General features: G+C 38.3%; 1 protein-coding gene across 26 annotated transcripts in view; it reads left to right on the top strand.

The window, feature by feature from the left end:
* Positions 1-22,796, top strand: part of DTNA (dystrobrevin alpha) — a 338,390-nt gene that overhangs the window by 183,777 nt on the left and 131,817 nt on the right. The window contains exon 2 of one of the 26 annotated variants that reach the window (XM_073898316.1): positions 10,132-10,271. The exons of the other annotated variants lie outside the window; for them this stretch is intronic. The gene's annotated coding sequence lies outside the window, so the exon portion shown is untranslated. The remainder of the gene's footprint in view (positions 1-10,131; positions 10,272-22,796) is intronic. 26 annotated transcript variants of the gene reach the window in all.

The following is a 22,796-nucleotide window of genomic DNA, read 5'->3' as shown; positions in this document are numbered from 1 at the left end:
CAGGCCTAGATCCATTCTATAATTGGAATGAAAACAAAGTCCTATTGTTTCAGTTCCTTTAGTTCCTACTGTCTCAGTCCTTGCTGCTGTGGGCTAAGATATGACCCAGCTGAGACATTAGAGTGAGATGTATGTAAAAACCAATATGTACCCAGATTTCTGTGATCTTTACACACCTAACACTAGGCCATATGTACATGTCCATTTCTCAGGTCATCGTAACTGAGAGGTCCATAAAACGGAAACTCCTTTTAAATTTTATTTTTTAATAAAACTATATATTTAAGTTGTACAACATAATGATTCAATACCCACATATGCATAGTGAAATGATTACTACAGTTAAGCTAATTAATGTATCTTTCCCTCACATAGTTGCTACTTGTTGGTATGTGATGAGAGTACTTGAAATCTACTCTCTTAGCAAATTTCCAGTGTGCAGTGTACAGTATTATTACCTATAGTCATTATGCTATACATTAGCTCTCTAGACTTATTCATCCCACATAACTGCAACTCTGTATACACTGACCAACATCCCCTCATTTCCCCCACCTTCCCATCTCTGGTAATCACCATTCTACTCTCTGCTTCAATGTATTTAACTTTTTCAGATTCCACATACAAGTGAGAACAGGCAGTATTTTTCTTTCTGTGTCTGGCTTATTTCACTTAGTATAATGTCTTCTAGGTTCATTCATGTTGTTGCAAATGGCAGGATCTCCTTTATAAATATTCCATCGTATGTATGTACCACAATGTCTTTATCCATTCATATGTCGATGACACATCATTTCCATACCTTAGTGATTGCAAATAATGCTGCAATGAACATGTGAGTGCAGATATTTCTTCCATGTACTTATTTAATTTCCTTTGAGGATATACTCAGAAAAGAGATTTCTGGATCATATGGTAGTTCTATTTTTAGTTTTTTGAGAAACCTCTACACTGTTTTCCATAATGGCTATATGAAAGTTTCTTTTCTAGTTGTTTTGATACTTATATTCTTAAGATGCAAAATGATTTTTGATATGCTTGTTTTAAATTAGAAATGTTGCCAAGGTGTTTTAATTGAATCATATTTTTGTCAGTGTTTCTTTAAATCATGCTTTATTGTCCATTTTGAACGATTAGTAGTGTTTCTTAACATTTTAGCTTTAATTTCTAGAACTCCCTAACCTCTCAGACAAACAGCTAATTATCTACATTTACCTCTGTTAAGGAGATAGATGTTCAACAGAGTCATGATGAAGAAGAATCATAGTGACTATTATAGCTTCTTCAATAAAATTAATGATAACTGTTCAACCCTAAGATAATATTTCTAAAGTAAAGTTCCATTTTTAGGTATTGCTATTTTTAAACCTATGACTTCACTAAAGTGGATTTTATTATTGACTACCATGTAATTTTTTGCATGAAAAGAATTGGACTTTTTTAAAAATATTCTTAAATGTTTCATATGGAAAAAAAGGAAAGGCACTGTGATCATGATGACAGTGGTAATAATGATTAATTCAGAGAATAAAATAGACTTTATTAGAAAGCTCGAAGCCCTGTATATAGTAAAAGGCCAATGTTTTTAAAAAGAAAGTAGAAATTTTGGGGGCACCTGGGTTGTTCAGTCAGCTAAGCATCTGCCTTCAGCTCAGGTCATGATCTCAGGGTCCTGGGATCGAGTCCCACATTGGCCTCTCTGCTCAGTGGGGAGTCTGCTTCTCCCTCTCCCTCTACCCTTCCCCCCGCTTGTGCTCTCTCTCTCTCACGTGCTCTCTTTCTCAAATAAATAAATAAAATCTTTTTTAAAAAGTAGAAATTTCTAATGGGTGGTATGATTTTCAGATATTTACTTTCAAATGTAATTAATTCCATTAATAACATTTAGAAATCACTAACAATAGGTGTGTCTGCTATATTCTTATCAGAGCTTATTTTAAAGGATGTTGACTTTGTTCAATAAGCAATAGAGGCTTTCATCAATAATGATTAAGCCTACCAATAATTGTGCAGTGTGTTACAGTAAAAAAGTAAACTCATTGCTAGTAATGAACAATTTGTCTTAATATACAAAAAGGAACAATCAACTGGTTCCACTCTCATAATAATATTAACATGATAAATTTTAGAGTGATAAATTATTATAGTAATTCCCCACTACCTGGCATGCATATTATCAAATATTTGATATTTTAATATTTAAATATTTTCAAATTCTAAATTATTTTTTTTGAGAGAGATAAAGAGAGAGAGCGTGCACACTGATCTTTTTATTGTCTCCATAGTTTTGCCTTTTGCCAGAATGTCATATAGTTGGAATCACACATTATGTAGCCTTCTCAGATTGGCTTCCTCTGCTTAGTAATATGCATTTAAGGTTCCTTCGTGCCTTGTCAAGTCTTGATAGCTCATTTCTTTTTAGCACTGAATAATATTACATTGTCTGGATGTATCACAGTTTATTTATTCACTCACCTACTGAAGGACATCTTGGTTGCTTCCAAGTTTGGGCAATTATGATTAAGCTGCTACAAACCTCCATGTGCCGAGTTTTGTGTAGACATAAATTTTCAACTCCTTTGGGAAATAACGAGGAGTATGATTGCTGGGTCATATGATAAGAGTATGCTTAGTTTTGTAAGAAACTTCCACACTGTCTTCTTAAGTGGTTGTACCATTTTGAATTCTCACCAGCAATGAATAAGTATTCCTGTTAGTCCACATGTCACCAGTATTTGGTGTTGGTGTTCTGGACTTTGAGCATTCTAATAGTTGTATAGTGGTATCTCATTATTATTGTTTTAATTTGCCTTTTCCTAGTAACATATGATGTGCACATCTTTTCATATGCCTATTTGCCATCTGTATATCTTCTTGGGTAAGGTGTTTGTTTAGGTCATTGGCCCATATTTTAATTGGGTTGTTTGTTTTTTTATTATTGAGTTTAAAAGTTCTTTGTATATTATTGATAACAGTCCTTTATCTGATGTGTCTTTTGTAAATTTATTCTCCCAGTCTGTGGCTTGTCTTCTCATTCTCTTGATATTGTCTTTCACAGAGCAGAAGTTTTTAATTTTAATGAAGCCTAGCTTATCAATTATTTCTTTCGTGCATTGTGGCTTTGGTGTTGTATTCACTAATTATTTTGAAAATACCTACAAATTAAACAAATATCATTTTAATCCTTAGCAAATATTTTTAAAAGAGAGAAGTAGGAGGAGGAAAGGGAGATAATACCCAATGTTAGGGAGGGTGTGGAAAATGGGAACTCACATACAATGCTATTGAGAGTACAAATTGATACTTTTGGAGGAGGGTAGGGTCAACATGGCAATGTGTATTAAAGGCTTTAAAAATTACACACTCTTGGACCCAACAATTCTACTACAAGGAAAATATTCTAATATCCTAACAAAATAAATAGTCACATATATATATGTACATATATATATACATACACACACACACACACACACACACACACAGGGTTTTTCATTGTGGTGTTTATGTATAAATAAGAGCAACCATTCTGAGGAAAAAAAATCTGAGAAATGTAACAAATACACCAGCTTATATTTCTGCTCTGATAACTATAAAGCTGTAAGAAGTCATAGAAATGGCTATATGCTTATCAAACTGTTCCACTTCTCTACTCTTTGGATAAAACAAATAGGCAGCATAGTATAGAGAAAAAGGCATTGGCTGGCGTAAGACTCAGAATGCCTGAGTGCTGCTATGGACTAGTTGAATTAATATATAGAAATATGAGGCATTATTAAAATCCTAATGTTAGAGAGTAGAAAATAAAAAAATCTGTGGATCCCTTTATCCATTTATTTGCATTTGTCTTCACAACTGATCTTGCAAATAAATAGTCCCATATCAAGTGGAAGAGGCAGGGTATAGTGTTATAATTTCACTGAAAGAAAATACCAAATGGTAAAAGCTGGAATGCCTTGACTTTGATAGAAAAACAGTAAAATATTTTGGATAGGATATACTTCCCAATTATTTTTGTTTGAAATTTACTCAAAAGAAATTCTGCTTACATAAGGGTGAGCAAAGGATAATTGGTCTTGAATGTAAACTAGCCTTTAGGTGTAGTGAAGTGGGCAGAGATCTAGTGCAGTGTTGTTCAATAGAACCTTCCATGGGGGGGGTACCTGGGTGGCTCAGTCGGTTAAGCATCTGACTCTTAATTTCGGCTCAGATCATGATCTCAGCATCATGGGATTGAGCCCCATGTCAAGCCTGGGGTTGGGCTCTGCACTCAGCAAGGAGTCCGCTCTCCCTCTGCCTCTTCCCCTGCACACATGCGTTCTTGCACTCTCTCTCTCTCTCTCTCTCTCAAATAAATAAATAAATAAATATGGGGGAAAAAAAGAATCTTCCATGGTTCTAAATATGTTCTATGTCTGCACTGTCCAATGGTAACTATTAATCACCTATAGTTGAGCCCTCAAAATATGACTAATGTCATTGAGGAACTGTATATCTAATTTTATTTAATGCTAAGTAATTTAAATGCAAATAGCCATCTCTGACTAACACTGTCTTATTGGACAGTGTGGCTCTAGAATTAAGGACAACAAATTGGGTCTTTTATTTAATGTGGGGATTCATTTAATCATCTCTGATGAATAAGGGTGATATAGGACAAGAAGGTGAATATTCTTGGTGAAATTTCCCTTTCATTCAAGGAAATACTTAACAGGAAGATCTTTTGATTCTGTGACTGTAAGTCCAAAATTGTTCAGAGAAGTCTTGGTCTCAAATATTCTTTAGCCTTCCTCACTTAAGAATTCTAATGTTCACTGATTTTTTCATTTACCAAAAAGAAAACACTTAAGTTGGATCTCTGCCTCATGTGTAAAAAAAAAAAAAAAAAAAAAAATGTACTTTGTTTTCCTTTATTCTACCACCCTTACAACACTCTGACACCAGATGTGTGGATTTTCCACACCAAACAATTCTAACTGCCTGGAGTTACTGTCAGATCCCACAGGTTAAAGGCTCAGCCTCACAAGACTGCCTGCCCCACCCCTCTCCAAGGCCAGTTATAAGTCCAGGGATCACCTGTGCTTCTGACCAATTGGCAACAAATTGGAAGTTTCCATGACCCCCTCCTCAGGTTCAGTCATTTGCTAGAATAGCTCACAGAACTCAAGGAAACACTTATTTAATGTTTGCTGTTTTATTGTATAACAGAGACTATAAGAAACAACACAAGTGAACAACCAGATGAACAGTTAAACAGGGCGCGTTCTAGAAGAGTTCTAAGGCAGGCACTTCTGTCCCTGTGGAGTTGGGGACACCACTGGCCTGTCACATGGATGTGTTCACCAACCCAAGAAGCTCTACAAACTCCACACTTTGGGGATTTTTATGGAGGCTTCATCAGTTTGGCACAATCAGTCATTCTCCACAGAGAATGGGGATGGAGTTGAAAGTTCCAAGCTTCTAGTCATGGCTTGGTCTTTCTGGTGACCAATGCCATCCCAAAGCTATCCAGGAGCCCACCAAGAGTCACCCTTAGAACAAAGACATTCACTCCTATCACCCAGAAAATTCCAAAGTATTTAGGAGCTCTCTATCAGGAGCCAGGGACAAAAACCAAATATTAGAACAAAAGATGCTTCTAATGTTCTTATCACTTAGGAAATTACAAGGGTTTTAGGAGCTCTGTGCCAGGGCCCAAGGGCAGAGACCAATATCTCTTTTCTATTATTTCACAGTCAGACACTGGACTTGACATTGAAAACATAACGACAGTCTAGAGTCCCTAGATTCAAAGTTTCCTTGGGATATGATTAGGAATCATATGACACAGACCAGATGTTACAGAGAAGGGGTGAGAAAATGGTTTGTGTAGACGGAAGCATTGGGACAAACTTTAAAAATAGTGAGCATTAAATAGGAGACTGGGGAGAAGAAGATCTCTAGAGAGGGAACAGTTGGGAAAAATCAGGGAAAGGTGAGAATTGGAAATCTCTGAAGATGTAAGCTAGTCATGAAGATGTAACAAGAATAGAACTCAGAAGGTGTTCAGGGACCAGATCACTATCACCACCGCCTTCATCACCATCATCATCACATCATTGTCACCACCATCATCACTGCAATCACAGTAACCACATACTGGTCACTTGGCATTAGACCAAGCATTTCTCATGCATTATTTAATTCTTGCCACAACCCTAAGAAGCAAATACTGCCCTAATTTATTGATGAGAAAACTGCACTGCCAATAATTGCCAAACTAGGATGTCAGACCAGGGGCAGCCTTGTTAAACCACACTGAGTTTCCACTTTTGCTGAGTATTCTCGTCTCTCTCCTATGGAATTTAAACTGCTTTATCCCGAATACCCTGGGAAGCCGTCTGAGAAAAGTCATACCAGCAGCAAGGTAGAAAACAGACTAGGGGGAAGCCATATTAGATGGACAGAAATAAGTGAAGAAGTTAATGGCACGGTTCAGAACAGGGATGAGGGAGGGCAGGTATGAGCTCACGGCATGAAAGTAGAATTTGAAAAGGAGTCGATTTGAGAGGTGTTTTGCCAATTGTCTGTCTTTACAGTAAGTCAGGTAGAGAACATCTGACTTATTTTTTAAGCCCCCTTGAAAATTGTCAATAACTGCATGCAGCACTATAGCAGGACTATTGCTGCCAAGGAAACAGAGCTTATCTTGTAATATGCAAGTTTTCCCAACAGGACCAACTTGCATAAATCATCCTGTTGGAAATAAGTGCCACTTACTCTCATCTGTGTTCTTGAAGCACGTGGCACATCACAATATTGTTTGGAGATGTGATATAATGGAGGTTATAAAGAAATACTTTATATTTCTGAAATTATCCCTTTATGAAAGTATCCCTTTCATTAAAAGTTTAATGTTCTTTGATAAGGACATATAGTGATTTTTTTTCTTTCCAACACATAAGGATTTTTAAAATATATAATTAGAGCTCACTTAGAAAGGTCAAAACAGTTCCCTTTATCGTTGTGGAAACAGGTCTTCTAAATGAATTTCTGATTTGGGTACATTATTATTCTCCTGCCTTTGCCCATCGAGGTGGCTTTTTTTTTTCTCTTGGCAGTATATCCTGGTTCGCGTATGGATTGGAAGATAATAGAAGCTGTTACTTCCAGCATCAGGGCCTCCAATGTCTTCCAAGAAGTTACTTTCAATTTCTTCCAAAGTCTTATGATCCCCGTGGTTGGAAAAGAGTGTAGAGAAATGCAGAGTAAAGTGGAGGAAGTGAAATGTTGGCTTGACAATAGAGAGCTGAAAAAAGGAGAGGGGTATTGCCCAAGAGGGTCTGCGGTAGTCTGGCTACCAGGAGGACCAAGCAAAGGGGATGCGGAGGAAACAGCAGAGAATAGCAGTGTACTGACCATGTTGTGCATTCTCTGATGTAATAAAGTAGCACACTTTCTAAGTGCCAGATACTATTCCCAACATGTTTGCTCACTTTTTTTTAAGATTTTATTTATTCATTTGAGAGAGAGAGAGAGAACACACGAGCACAGGCAGGGAGAGGGGCAGAGGGAGAGAGAAGCAGGGTGCCCACTGAGCAGGGTCCCAGGACCCCAGGATCATCACCTGAGCTGAAGGTAGACGCTTAACCAACTGAGTCACCCAGGTGCCCCTAGTTTACTCACTTAATTTTAAGCTAATGATTCCTCATTTAGAGAATAATACCTAGCACCTAGAATACATACAGTTATTATCTCTGTTAATCATTACAACAACCCCATGAGCCTTTTATTATATATCACCTTTAAATTATGCATGAAGAGATCAAGGCCAGTGAGGTTAACTAATCTCCCCAAGGGCTTACACTTATTATTAAGCAGTAGTTAGTGGGTTCAACCACTATGCCATCTTGCCTACTCTTAATCTATGTAAAGTCTATTATATGTAAAGGGATAATACTTACAAAGTGCTTACAGAGTAGTTGACGTATAGTAAATTCTTAAAGCTGCTAGCAATTATTATTATGTAATAAGATTTAGAAGATGTGTTATTTATGTCACTCTACACAACACTGCTCAGAAATAGTGAGATTGTTAGGGCAGCTTTGGCTTTATTCACATGTAAGTTTGAGTAAAGCTTTGTTTACGAGCATGCCCATTATAAATTGGAGGAACCCTCTTTCTAACCAAACATTATCAATCAGTCTGACTGGCACTTGAAGTTTTCACCTCAAAATATGTACCTCATAGAAGTGTTCCATATACACATCTACACAGCTCTGCCCTTTTGACAGAGAATGACTGCAGCTAATGGTCCTAACGCGAGCAAGTGAAACTCCCTTCCATGCTTGGTATTTGCATAATATATCAATTTGTTCATTGCGGTCTGACATTTGCATAACCTAAGGGAGTCAGTGAGCCGCTAGCAGCCAGGAAAAGGAATCAGGCCAAAGTAGGAAAGGCGTAGTCATAAGGGAATGGACTGGTAATAGAGTCCTCAAGGTCATGCAGGTGGTTCCAGGCAGAACCCAACCCAACCAGACCCTAGAACAAAGTCAGACACAAACTTGGGTTCTGATCGGTTTTCCTGTAACACGGGTTAGTTGGGGATAGATGGACTGTCATCCTCTGTACAGAAATAATTTAATGGAAAATGAGGTGACTTGCAATCTAACTGAAGTAAGAATGTCAACAGATGCGGAATTAAAGCTACTCACCATTGTAGACAGAGGCAGTGAAAGCACAGCTCTGTTCCTGGAATTCCTGGAGGGAATGGTACTGCTGTGGACTGTGCATGAGAAACGAGCAGTGGAGGTTTGAGGACACCAGGGCTCAGGATGGCAGAAATGTGAGGACTCTGGAAGGAGTCAGGGGATTGCAGAAGAGAGCGAGCAAGGGAAAGCCTCAGGATGGGTGACCAGCAGTTGCCTTGTCTTCTGCATCTGTCACTCCCATAGTGCCCTTTGTCTATCAATGACCAGTATTTTAGCCAAGGATGTCACTGGGCAAGTGTGCTAGGGACCACCCCAGTAGGAGGACGAGGCAGGAGACCAGCAGACCTCCCTGCACTCTGCTACTGAGGGAAGGGACGGCTGGGGGATGAGGGGAAAATCTGTCTTTAGATACTATCCTCTGCTATGCAACCTTCATCTCAGATGGCTACGTCTCCATAAGCTTAAGTGACCATAGTTTCTTTGAACATTTAGGGACTATGTGGATAATGTTATGATTCACGGGGTTTCCAAAGTAATCTCTGCAAATGTTATGTGTCATTTATTATCTGGAGAAGTAATAAGCTTTTAGTAACCATAATAACTAACGTGTGTATGTGATTTACTGTTTGCACAGTATTTCGGTTGCATTATATTTGAATCTCCTAATAATCTTGCAAGCGAGATGACATCATTATGCCCTTTTTAAAGGTGAATGAATGAATTTCTTGGAGGCACTGAGTTAGCCAGCAAAGCAGAGATTTTCATTTACTGATTTACTAATACATGCTGTTCAAAGTCCCTCTCACCTTCAAACGTAAAAATCTCCTCAGTGATAGCAATTTGTCTTTAAAAGACTTCTATTACAAATTAAGAGCTCTTGGATTTATTCAGATTATTCAGATTGATCCTCTTTTTTTCTTAATACTTCAAAGTAGTTTATGTACACAGTAGGTATTTAATAAGTGTTAACTGCCTGGTTATTGTCTCTTTGTACTCCTCAAAAGTAATCACTCTGATTCATATGCATCTGATGAAAAAATCATTTTGGAATAAAGAGAATAGTCAGAAATTGTAATTCCCAACGTGGGAAACTAATGTGAATAAAAATGAGAAGGAATTCTTTTTAGTTTAAGAAAAGGCTGTAACCTCCAACATCTTAACGAGTGGATTTAAAATAATTCAAATGGCCAAAACCAGAAGGCAACAAGGCAGATGCTTCATGCCTATGTAAAATCGATAAAAGGCAATCATTATGAGCCTCCAAACTAGTCTCTTCCATATTCACACAATAACCAAACAATATACAATTTTATCCTAACAATATAGTGCCCCATTCTATTCCTAGGTATGTGTTTGGCCTTCATATTACACAATCGTCTTTGCAACTCTCCTTTATCCAACACTGCTCGTGGGTTTAGCTGTCTTTCTTGTCTCCCAGAGATATCAAAAATACTCTTCCCCCTGGCTGATTCCCTGTGAGAACCGATGTTAAAGTCTCAGCAGGAGAAACAAAGCCAGAGGTGATGGTCGTCGGCAACAGGTATTTCCAATTTGGCGACACTGACGTTCCTTACTTTAGTGAGTATTGCTTCCATTCGGGCTTCCTACTACTTACACTTTTCCTTAAAACATAAAAAAAAAAAAATTCTGAATTGCAACATTTATTACCTTTGGTGTTTAAAATTGTATTAAAGTAATCCTTTGGTTTAAATGTTCTCTTCTGACAGTAATGCTAAGATCTAAGACTCTTGTTGAGGATTAGGGTTAGGCAAGAAAAGAATTAAGATGAAGGGCAGCTTTTCTTAGCAGCTATTAAATATATTATAAGCTATAATTATAATTAAGTTGAACTATAATTAAAGAGGGTGTTGATATAGAGAAAACCCTGGGGTATAAACAAATACTAGCATATGTATTAATATATGCTAGACAAGGCAGTACATATCAATAGGGGAGATTATTATTATGCAGTAAGTCTCATGGGGAAAGAGAAGGTCTTCATTCATACTACAAAATAAATTCCAACTAGATTAGATTTAAATACTTATAACAAATCAAACTATGGGAATTAGAAAAAATATAGAGGAATTTTTAAAACAGCTTTATCAAGATATAATTGACAATAAACCATTATTGACAGGGTATGAATTAGTATGTTTTGACATAATGTGTATACCCTTTAAACCATCTCTAGCATCAAGATAGTGAACATTTCCAGCATCCCCAAAGTTTCCTCATGCCCCTTGGTAATGCCACCTTCTCACCCCTTCCCCATTCCCAAGCAACCACAGACCCACTTTTGGTCACCATAAATTAATTTGCATTTTTAGAGTTTTCTATATGGAATCATACAGAGCATACTCATTTTGTCTAATTTCTTTCATTCAGCATAATTATTTTCAGATTCAACCATGTCGTTGCATGAATCAATAATATGTTCATTTTTATTGCTGTGTTTGTTTATTGTTTCTCCATTAATCCAGTGATGGGCATTGGGGTTTTTGCTTTTGACTATTACAAATAAGGCCACTATGACCATTCATGTTAAAATCCTTAAATATATATATATTTTTTTCCTTTGGAATAAATACCTGAAGGATTTTTAAATGACCTGTGAAAGGAAAGGGCCTTATAAGTATAAAAATGGAGGTTCATAATGGAAAAAAGAAGTTATATTTGACAACGTTAACACTTTTAATTTCTTCACATCAAAAAATACCATTAGTAAAATTCTAGGTTAAATGATCGTCAAGGAAAATATAAGTAGTAGCTAACAGCGGTAAGAACTTGCTATGGGCAAGGCATCAGAAACTGTATGATGTTTGCTGTACAGTTATTCTTCACAATAGTCCTGAAAGGTAGATACTGTTATCCCAGGTGAAAGCACTCTGGATCTTAACCCACGTTCTCTGCTGCCTTCCCTTGTGCAGACAGGGCATATGTTACATGCAGACGGGCATACTTGACAGGGGAAGTAAGTCCAGCATCCTAACGCAGAAAAGTGTATGTGAAACGTAATAGAAACAATTCATAAAATGAATGTCTGGTCCACATATGGGAGATAATAGGTGTGTAGACTTCATGTAAAGAACTTGTGCAGACCCTGTAGAAAAATACTAAGAGGTAAAATGAGAAAGGGACATAAATAGGTAGTTCACAAGCAAGTGAAAGTAAAACTATATGAAAAAATATTAAACTTCACTTTTAATCAAAGAAATTAAAACATTGCCATAACACCTTTCAAAGGAGCAAATATTTTTAGATATTTTGCTGTTGGATTGTTTTGCTTTGATAGTGGCAACGTGTCATGTTAGTGAGGTTGGAAGCCGTCCTCACACTTTATTGGTGGAAGTATAAATTAACACAATAATTCTGGAAAGCAGTTTGACAATATCAGTAAGTATCAGTGACTTTGAAAATAGTTACACCCTTTGGTTAAAACTTCCTTTTTGGAATCACCTAGAGAAGTGTGAAATGAATACAAAGATTTATGTACAGACATCTTTCTTTTTTAGCTTTATTTATAGCAGTGAAAAATTGAAAATACCTTGTAACAGGAAAAATGAGCAGCTGAAGTCATTCTATAGATAAGAAATCCTATGCAGCTACCAAGGGGGTGTTTATTAGTCTATTTCATAAATTATTGGTAGGAGTGGAACTTACTACAAATGTTTGGAGAGCAGTTTGATAATACTTTTAATTGACTTAAAATACTTAGGAGCATTGACTTAGTGCTTCTGCTTTTCAAACTGTAAATTGGCAATACTTTTGCACAAAAATTTGTAAGCAAGGATATTAACCAGTATTATTTAAGATAATTTTTAAAACAACTAAATGCCCAATAATGGATAAATAATTTAATAAATTCAATAGATTATTTAATAAATTAAATTACGGCACGTTTATATGATGAAACCATTTTAAATGTCTTATAAATAGTGAGAGAGAATATACCTTTAAATAAAATACCATCTACCATTGAATCCTGATATTGAAATTAAAAAGTAAAGAAAGAAAGAAGAAAACAATATGTCAGTAATGATTAATCTGTGGGTAATACATTAATTTCTGTCCTTACTTTTCTGTGTTATCTAAGCTTTCTCCAGTAGATATATGCTACTTTTGCAATGCTGTGATATAAATTAGGTTATAGAGGTAGAATTTGAAATTGAATACTCGATAGAATGCAGCTTTGTACAGAAAAGAGGCAAGAAGGGAATCAACCAAAACACTAATAGTATGGTTTTTGTTTTCTTTTGTATAATTTTTGGAATTTTTCTAAATAGTAAAGAATCAGGGCAAAAACTATTTTGAGAAAGAGAAGGGGAAAAAAAAGGCCCTCTCTTTTTTTTTTTCTTTTAAAGTTTTATTTATTTATTTGAGAGAGAGAGAGCATGAGCAGGGGGAGGGGCAGAGGGAGAAGCAGACCCTGAGATCATGATCTGAGCTGAACACAGATGCTTACCTGACTGGGCCATCCAGGCGCCCCCAAGGCCCTCTCTTTAATCTGAGAAAAATAATGCATGAGAACAGAAGGGAATTATAATAGGCTCCTTCTACTGCAGCAAGATATACCTCCCCAACCAGTTTAAAAAGATGAACTGATTGATATAAATAAAAGGAGTCCAGGTACCCTTGGCTTTTTAGACTTGTTTAGACTCTGGAGACCCAGAGGACATCCCCAAAGTGCTATCTTTTCCTATTTCCAGGCTCTGCTAGTTTCTGCTTAACTGTATTCCTATTGAGTCCTACCCAAACAGCATAACCAGATCTCGGGTTCTCTCACTAGCCCATGGACAGGGACTTTCCAAGTGGCAAGTAGGATGGCCACCAGCATCCTCAGCAGGGAATTGTTCTTAGTACCTCAAACAAGATCCCAGCAAGTAAGTGGCAAAAGGCTGCTTGGGTTGTGTGCACAGCCCTGAACAGTCACTGTGGCCGGGTGGGGTGGGGGCATAGGGTATTCTGCTTCTCTGTCTGAAGGGAAACAAAGTCAGCCCCACAGCAAACACATGGAGTAGATGACGAGAGAGATTTACAGGAGAAAAGGAGGAAAGGGAATGTTGGAAGGACATTGTGACAGATGTCCAGGGACAGAAACTAGAAGGTACAGTGCCAGGCATTTGACAAAATTACCTCATTCAGTTCTCACAGAATTTACAGAAGGTGAATGTCAAAGAAGGAAATTGACGGTAAGAGAAACTTAAGTTATTCGCCCCAAAACCTGCAGGTAGAACATGGCAGTGAGGAGATTGGAACTAAGGTATGTCTAAAGCCATAGCCAAACTTCCCCTCCCAAATGTTTGTCTTTCTTCAGCTCTACGGCGGCTTCATGTGCAGTCGAGCAACAGAGAGACATTCTGTGTTGCCACGTGTGTGAAATGGCAAGGGGTCAAGCAAAAGCTCTAGCCTTCCGAAGGAAACATCTGGGCAACCGCATCTCTCTGCTCTGCAAACACTGCTCTGAGAGCTAACACAGAGAACAATACATCCGAGCGCATGCCGTAGGTAAAATGGTGGATATTTTCCAGACACTAAAATCAGCTGTGGGATTCGTATACATTAAAAGAATTTCACACTCCAGTTTTTAAACTTTTTCCAAGAAAGCTGGGCTTATTCCATGTTGGCATTCAAAGAGTAGTTTCAACAGCATACCAGGCACTCTCAAAGATCTAAAAGTAAATATCATCTAAATGAGGACACAGAGACAAGAGATGGAAAATTCAAGGTGGAAAGACATAAATGGCAACTTGGGATAAATGGCCCTTATAGGTCTGGCGGTTCCCCAAACAAAGCAGATGATCTAAAAGGAACCTAAGTTTATTTATACCTGCTGAGGATTTACTCTACCTAGTGATTAAACCTCCAGGACACACTAGCTAAGTTTAGTAGAGCTTTAAGAACTCGGGCTTTTTTGCATTTTCTTAACCTTCTTGCTTCCTGTCCTTGGTTCTGCATGAAAAAACTCATCTCCTCACAGTTCCAAGAAATAATTCCAAAAATAAATGTAGGCATTTGCTTTAACCAGGACATTATGTCCCCAGTTTTCTTTCCAAAGCCTACAGGATATACACGTTGCTCTTGATGTCTGTCCACAAGCACAGCAAACGCAACTTCTACATTTGCTCCCCAGCTGAGTGTCTCTGCTTGGCAAAGCTGCATATAGCAGATCATACCCATGAAGGAACAGCTGGATGAGTGATTTGTAGTAACAAAGCACTAACAACCCCTTGGGATTTATTTAGCACAATTTATTTAGTTCTTTATTCAGAAGAAGTAAAATTCCATACATTAAGTAATGTATGTAAAAGTACTTTGGATGTTAAGCATTAAAGAAGCACACAATTTTGGGGGATTCTGACATGAGAATCATCAGCCATTACTTTGGTCAGTCTGGAGCTAATTCCCTACAGAGTCATATAGGGTGAGAAGTATTGCCTTATGGCGCCTTGTACCCTTCTTGACAAAACTGAGGAAGCATGACAAAGTAGGACGAGTACAGACCTTGAAGTCAGATTTAGGTTCAAGTATAATTTTTATACAATAACTAGCTTTGGGACCTCTCTGAGTCCATATGTACTCATTTGGATAATCCAGTTATCAGCTGGAACTTCCTCCCCCCTTGGGGAGTCAGATAAAGTTGGTGTGAACCAATTTGAAAGTGTAAACCCTTCCCACAACCTTTGGGAATTCTTGGGAGTTACTGTCCCTTAACCTATCATTCGTCTGGTTCCAATAGTATGCAAACTGTGTTCTCTTTTCCCCCTTTATCAGATTGTAAGTGAAACTTGACCCCCTTTCCAGCATCCACGAAGAATCCACTCAATACTGACATGTCTAGTAACTTCACTGCAGGTGTGGGGTTGGCAAGGACTGGTAGAGCTGGGGGATGTGGGGGGCTGGGAGCACACAGCCTTTTTCATCTCTCTACCAATGTCATTCTTACTTTTCCTTTTCTTTTTTGCCCCTCACACATGACTCCAGACTGTTTCTTAGGAACTACAAATATTTTTCCTCTTGCTATGCAGAGAAATTTAGCTCTCTTCTGTTCTTGTTCCTAACTTTCATACTCAAAATGCATCAAGATGCTAGCAGAACAAAGGATTTTCCAATGGCTTCTTTGGAAGGTAGTCGAGGTTATACACAGAAAAAAGGAAGTTTTCCATTATCTTTTTTTTTTTAAAAAGTGATAATAATAATAATACCTACCTCCATACTTTGCAAGATTTGTGTGAATTTAGATACAAGGGATATAAAATCCTTTGCACATAGTAAGTGCATAATAAATACTGCTGCTGATAATGATGATTCTGTATTAGGTAGCCAGTGTTTGCAGTAATTGTACTTATCTGGGTATCACTAGCACAATTATAGTTAATTATTTTTGCAGTCATATTTTCATGTCTGTCTCCCCCCCCCCATGAGTTGTAAGTTTCCTGAGGGTCGAAACTATTTCTGTCTTGTTTACCACTATGTCACCAATGACTCATACAGTGCCTGGCCCACATATTTAACCCTTCATTGCATTAATAAATAGATGAATGAATAAATGGAGAGATAATAGGATTGGAGGATTTTTCTCTTTCTTTAGAGTTAGTGACTTTATAGGAAGAAGTGATAGGGCAGGTGAGGGATGGTGAAGTCACGTAAGATGTTCTCCAAATGTTATAAGCTCTTGAAGAGTTTGGGAAAGATTAGCAGAGCCCCACCTTCTCTGTTCACCCCTTGTTTCTCTGCATTTTCTGCTCCGCCCACCAGATTAGCCTCCTACCAATTCCAATGGGTTTATCAGTCTCCCTAAAACTTAAAAAAAGACAATAGAATATTTGTTTGCCTACCTCTACACTGTTTCACTAATACAAACCATGACCATTAGGCTTTTAGCCTAGTCCAGGAAAACCTATCTTACCCATAATTTATGTGAAATAGCTACATTTTTCCCTAGTATTTTCCCATGGTAGATATTTCACTTTTTAGTTACCTTGTTGGATCACCTAATAATCTAACTTTAATATTATAGCATTTTCTGAGCAGGAAAATGTGCTATAATGAAACTTACAAATTAACTTTAGGAGTGTAACTCATTCCTGGACTGCTGAGTTGCCTTTATGTGCAGGAACTGCATATTGCAAAGCAAAGCCACTGGATTTATAGTCACCCTCTTCCGTGGGCCTCCTCTTCTCATCTGACAGTGAGAAGTCTGGGCTAAACAAATGGATTTTCAACAGTAGCGAAGGATGGGAGCCTCAGTGGGCTGTATTCAGCCCTCCTTCCCCTCTTTTCCCTGCCAGAGCAACTGTTATTATTTTTTTAGATGCTTGGCTCCAGCGAAGGAATTAATTTGAAGAAAAGATTCCATGGCAAAAATTAAAATCCGCAAACTGGAAGAGACTTTTCTATAATCCAAAGTAAAGAAAATTAAATCACCCAACAACTATTTTCTGAGTCTAGGAGGTTATTTCAATAGGATTGTCAGATGAATTACAGGATGTGAAATTAAACTTCAATTTCAGGAAGAGTGAATAATTTTGTAGTAGAAGTATGTCCTATATTTGAGTCATACTTACACGAAATCTGGCAACCTTATAATATGCTAGGCACTTTAAGAATGAGGGACAAGCAGCATACACCAAGAAGAGCACCAAGACATGATAAAAGGAGTTAAATTTTTTGCTGTAGATTTTATTATTATTATTATATTATGTCATACAGAGTCCTCATCCCACCCCACCCCCAAAGACTACGTCCTATGCCCTTACTACTTCTGGAATTTATTGCTCATTTAAAAATTGAAATCAATGGAAAAACAGTATTTAATATATAGAATTTAACTTTATAGCAGATATACACAAAAGACATCTATGCCGTGGAGTTGGAAATTCTGCTTCAAAACCCTGCATTAAAAATAACCTATCTATCTGGGGGCTCCTGGGTGGCTCAGCGGGTTAAGCGTCTGCCTTCGGCTCAGGTCATGATCCCAGGTCCTGGGATCAAGCCCCACATCGGGCTCCCTGCTCAGTGGGGAGTCTGCTTCTCCCTTTCCTTCTGCCTCTCCCCAAAGCTTGTACTCTCTCTCAAGCTCTCTCTCTCTCTCTCAAATAGATAAATAAAATCTTTAAAAAAAATAAACCTATCTTGTTCTAGAAATGACAGAATCTGGGGAATAATTCTCTACCTGTTCCTCATTCGATGTGTTCTTCCTACTGTACTGCATGTCCTCAGCTTTGTCCAGAAGGCCATGAGAGGCCATGGGGCAACACTTCTCATCTTCTTTGGCACAGGAAGCAGTTCACTCCATTCAAAATGGGGAAGTAGCAAAAGTTAACTTGTATTCATTTTTAAACTCCTGTATAGTGAAAGTATCAGTATTTGGAGGATATTTGGTATCTTTGGAAACATTCAGAGTTATCCAAAATTGACCATTTGGGGCTTACCTGAAACAGGACTGTTTGTTTCTGATGTATATAAAGACTATTTCAATCATCAAAGAAAGAACTATCTTATAATGAGGAGGGAGGCAGAGTCAAATTATACCTATGAAAGTTGCTATTATCTAAGTTCTCATCCACACACAGCCTACAGTTTAAAAGTTAAAATCATATATAAGTGTGCAAAATTATTTTGTGAAATAATCACAAAACTTTACTTATTGAGGTGAAGTCTTCATTATTCCTCCTCAGATAGTCTGTTCTTCTTTACCTCATCTCCCCATCTCTTAAAAATATATTTGAAACCGTAAGAGGGAAAGTGAGTGATTTCTCTCATTTTATTTGTAAGTAGTTTCTCTTAGCAACAACTGAGCCATCTATGGTATGGTCCTCCCTCTGAACAGTGTATAGTATGACCAACGACTGCTCTGAGAGAGGAAAAGCCGAGTTCCACCGCCGAACCTTCCAACTCTGATCTTCCCAGGCTTCTCCAATTCATCCTGTGCATTCACTGTCAGATTAATATTCTGTCATTACAGCTTGCATTTTTTAACTCCTGGGCACGGAAATCTTCCAGCGGCTCCTCTTTTCCTCTCTGTACAGTGAAAGCCACAAGAATGGCCTGCAGCCGGTGTAATCATCCTCCTTTGGCCTTATTCATTCCTTCTAGGCACTAGTGGTACTAATGAACACCCCTGAGATGATGCATGCCCTTCATGAAACTGACAGTCTTATGAGTGATACAGACCCCAAAAAACCAATTTCATAAAGTATTCTATGACTACAATTGTGATAACTGTTATAAAAGTAAATTGTGAGGGCATTATGAAAGCAGACAGCTAGAGTGTATTAGCGAAATTAGGAAAGGCCGCCCTAGGGTAGTGAGGCTAATGAGAGTTGGCCGGGTTTGGGGCTGAGAGGGGTTGGGATTTGCACAGGGAACAGAAAAGAGAATATTCCAGGCAAAGGAAGGGAAGGCCCCGAGCCATGAGTGACGGCGGTGCAGTGAGTGAACAGAGTGCGTGGGCCAACGATGAACCTAGGAGCCATATTGCTCAGGACCTACAAAGACATTTTAAAGACTTGGACTTTAAAGGTGGTGAGAAGTCCATCCTGCATTTACTCCCTATTCGCCAGAATGCATCTTTATTTACTATGGAGGCCATTAGATACAAAAGGCATGGTTCCTAAATGAGCTCATGTAATCACAGGCTGCCACAATAAAGCATGACATCTAAACCAAGAAACACAGCCACAGTATAGCCTCTGCTAGTGAGAAGACCCCAGGGACTTCCGAAATTAAACAATGTGGTATGTCTGCTTGCTTCAAAACGAAGGTGTCCATGTTGGTTGTTTGCCTCTCCCATGATTTACCAAAATCCCCATTGCCAAGTAAAGCAAGGCAAGCCTGGACACCTTCCTTGAGGTTGAGTGGTCACCCTCTTTTAGCTCCTCTGCCTTCTGCTCCCTCTGCACCTTGACATCTTTATTCCCTCCTTCTGTCTGCTGTTCCTTGCCCCTACTCCTAGGAGTCTGCTCTGTCTGTAAGAGGGGAGCATTTGACAGTAAGAAATGCCAATGTAATAGTAACGCCTCTTTCCCAAGCCCCTTCCCTCAAGGGCTCTCGTGCAGGGCTCTCAGTCCTGTGCCAGTCCTGGTTCTGAGAGCCCAGAGCCATGAGCACCACATTACCGGAGGATTAGCATTGAATACTGGGCTAGAAAAAGTTGCCAAGAGCATGTTGCAAATAACTCTTGACAACTTTTGCAGAGAAAAACTACATAATTAGCTTAAACTTTTAAAACTAAAAAACACCTGACTCTGATTCTGTGTGATTAGGATATAAGCAGGCTCTATATTAAAAATAAGCACACTTGTCATACTGTGACATTTAAAAATGAAAAATGACCTCTTTTCTTTTTTCGTTTTGCTTGGAGGTGAGAGGTTTAGTCTCTTTCTGTTCTTCACCATCACAACTAGTCTGTCCCCTACACACCTCCAGAAAATATTGGCATAATCCTTAAAGTTGGGATGAACAAAGGCACCCCAAACTTCAAAAAGCTGTCTTTTCAAGAACTCATTAGCTTGGCCACTTTGCAGACTATTAATGGACCTTAGAGAACAATAACTCAAGTTTAAAACATTTTCAGGCATCTGGTTCCACAGGCCCTGCCTGCTTGAGAAGACTTCTGCAGGCCCTTGTGATTATAACAATCATTTGTGAACTCCAAGGTTCTCATTCTTTACTCCCCTGACCCCCATCCCTAACACCCCATATTCATTTCGTGATAAAAGTTTTGGAGACCATTTAACACTAGAGGCACTGCCTCAAAGAAGTAGATCACTACATCAGAAAAGAGGAAAAGTGTCATTGACTTGTGAAGGCAGTATGATACAATGTTATAGACTGAAAAGCAAGTCTAACCAGGACCCAAGAATTTAAGTTTTGAGGTTGCTACTTCATTGTGCAGCCTTAAACCTATCACTTGATTTCTGAGTGTCATTGTTCTCACAAGTGACACCACAGAGTTGGGAAACCATATTACAGACATATTACAAATGGGGAAATAACAATGAGGAGCTTCTTGGTCTGACTCCTTTACTTACAAATCATTTTTTTTTTTTTGCCCCTGAAATGTTATGCAGGCTCTGTATTTTATTTGAAATGCCTTGCCTTGATGTAACTGTGTAAGAGACAGGACTGATTCATGTTTCAAGCCCAGCTGGAAGGGAGCCTCTCTGAGATGCATTTCTACACCGTGGGAGCTCGAAGGATACTGTTGGTCACATATAACAACTACCGATGTCCCAGAATCCCTTGCGACAGTTTTCTGGAGCTTTTAAAGAACAGTTTTTCAGTAGTTATTTCTCTGAGTACCTAATCATTTCCAGGTAGTAGTTTAGACTCATTAAGTCTTTGAAGTCACTAACGTACTATTAAATGCATCACTGCTCTGGGGCATTAAATGACAGTGAAATGGTGGGCGCTAGTCTGTGTGGCCAGACCAGCAGGAAATGGCTTGAGTACCCCTCCGCAAAAACCTTTGTTTAAAAAGGAACTGCTTGTTCAGTCTTGGATGCTGAGCCTGCCGCTTATTACCCTTTGTTATGTTCTCACGAGGTCCAGGGACACTTGTTTCCGTAAATGCAGACACTGGAGCATGAATCTGGAACACTTGCTTTCAGTATTCACCGATTCACGGAGCAGACATATAGTGATGCATCACAAGAATGGACTTTTCCAATCTCAAAAGCATACCCGCAGTGGCTTTGATGCTATTTGGCTAAAAATGTTTTGTTCAAGGGCTACAGCTCTTACTTGGCATCACTGTGACTGTTTCTAGTCCTGTGTCTGTGGAAGTGGGGGTAGTTTGAAGAAGGGGCGCCACGGAGTCAGAGAAACGGTGATTGTGCGTGTGTGTATTTAATTTGTTCCATTTAGCAGTTAACTTGGGGATTATGACTCAATAATTAGCTTTGTTTTCTGGTCCTCTAGGCAGGTCCGTTTTCTACAAAATTGTATTATATATCATTTTGTCCTTTATATTATGGTAAAAATAATATAACATAATAAAAGGATGTGATCTTTTAATTGGGTAAATGCAATTCGTTGTGGTATAGGCTTTCTGGGGATCATAAAGTTCCCAGCAGCAGGCACCTCATTTCCAGACCCTTTGGTTAGCTAGCAACTCCTATGTTTCAGAATATTATATCTGTTAGAAGCAGGGTATTCTCCCATCCAGATGATTTTTTATATGTGGTAGACTGTGTTCTAATGATTCTTCTATCGTGATAGTCAGATATGTGATCTCATATTTTAATAATCTGAGAATATTCTTTACTAGATTGACTGCTATTAAAGTTGACCATATTAATTAAGCAATCAGAGCTAATTAAATGTGTTGATATAGATGGCATCAGAGTGTAGCCTAATTAATTCTAATCATTAAACCACTGAGATTGAAAGAGCTTGTGTCAATGATAACTTTGTGTCCAGAGATCCTACCACTAACCATCTGGAGTGGAATATTCCTAGAGCGTAGTTGGTATAGTGACTCCTGTAGGACCATCTAGATTTGTTCAAGAATTACTGAGGGACAAACACTCAAATTTGAATTTATGTTTTATGGTGGTGTTTAGCAGATGCCAAGTAAATGTTGGTCACACATATATGGCAGTAGGATGAAGAAGCTAAAAACTTGCAATGACAGTCAGGGAGACTGACCTAGATGTAAATTTTAGCTTTTAAAAATCTCTTAGCCTCACTCTTCTCAAGTAGGAATGATAACACCTCCAGATCTGAGGATTACATAGGATCAGAAACATTAGGCAATAACATAGTAGATCTCAGCAAATGAATGAATGGTCTTTGGGAGCTAGCGGAGTCTAAGGAGGCAGAGGTTGGCCTTGTAGCATGATGGTTCCATATAAAGCCTCTGGAGAGACTTGTGCAGTGCCAATCCTGGTTCTGTGGCTACCAGCAATGTGATCGCGTGGAAGTTTCTTAACCTTTCAAACTGGATTAGGGTCCCATTGCTGCCATAATGAATTATCACAAATTTGTGGCTTAAAACAATTATCTTACAGTTCTGGAGGTCCAGAAGTCCAAAAAGGGTCTGACTATGCCAAAATCAGGTGTTGGCAGGGTTGCTTTCCTTCTGGAGAGAAGAATGCA

Source organism: Callorhinus ursinus, unplaced genomic scaffold, assembly GCF_003265705.2.
Source record: "Callorhinus ursinus isolate GAN/ISIS: 27379988/994484 unplaced genomic scaffold, GSC_fseal_2.0 scaffold11, whole genome shotgun sequence".
NCBI classification, from domain to species: Eukaryota; Metazoa; Chordata; class Mammalia; order Carnivora; family Otariidae; genus Callorhinus; species Callorhinus ursinus.
Note: the sequence above shows the minus strand (reverse complement) of the source record. Positions and strands in the feature narration are given on the sequence as shown.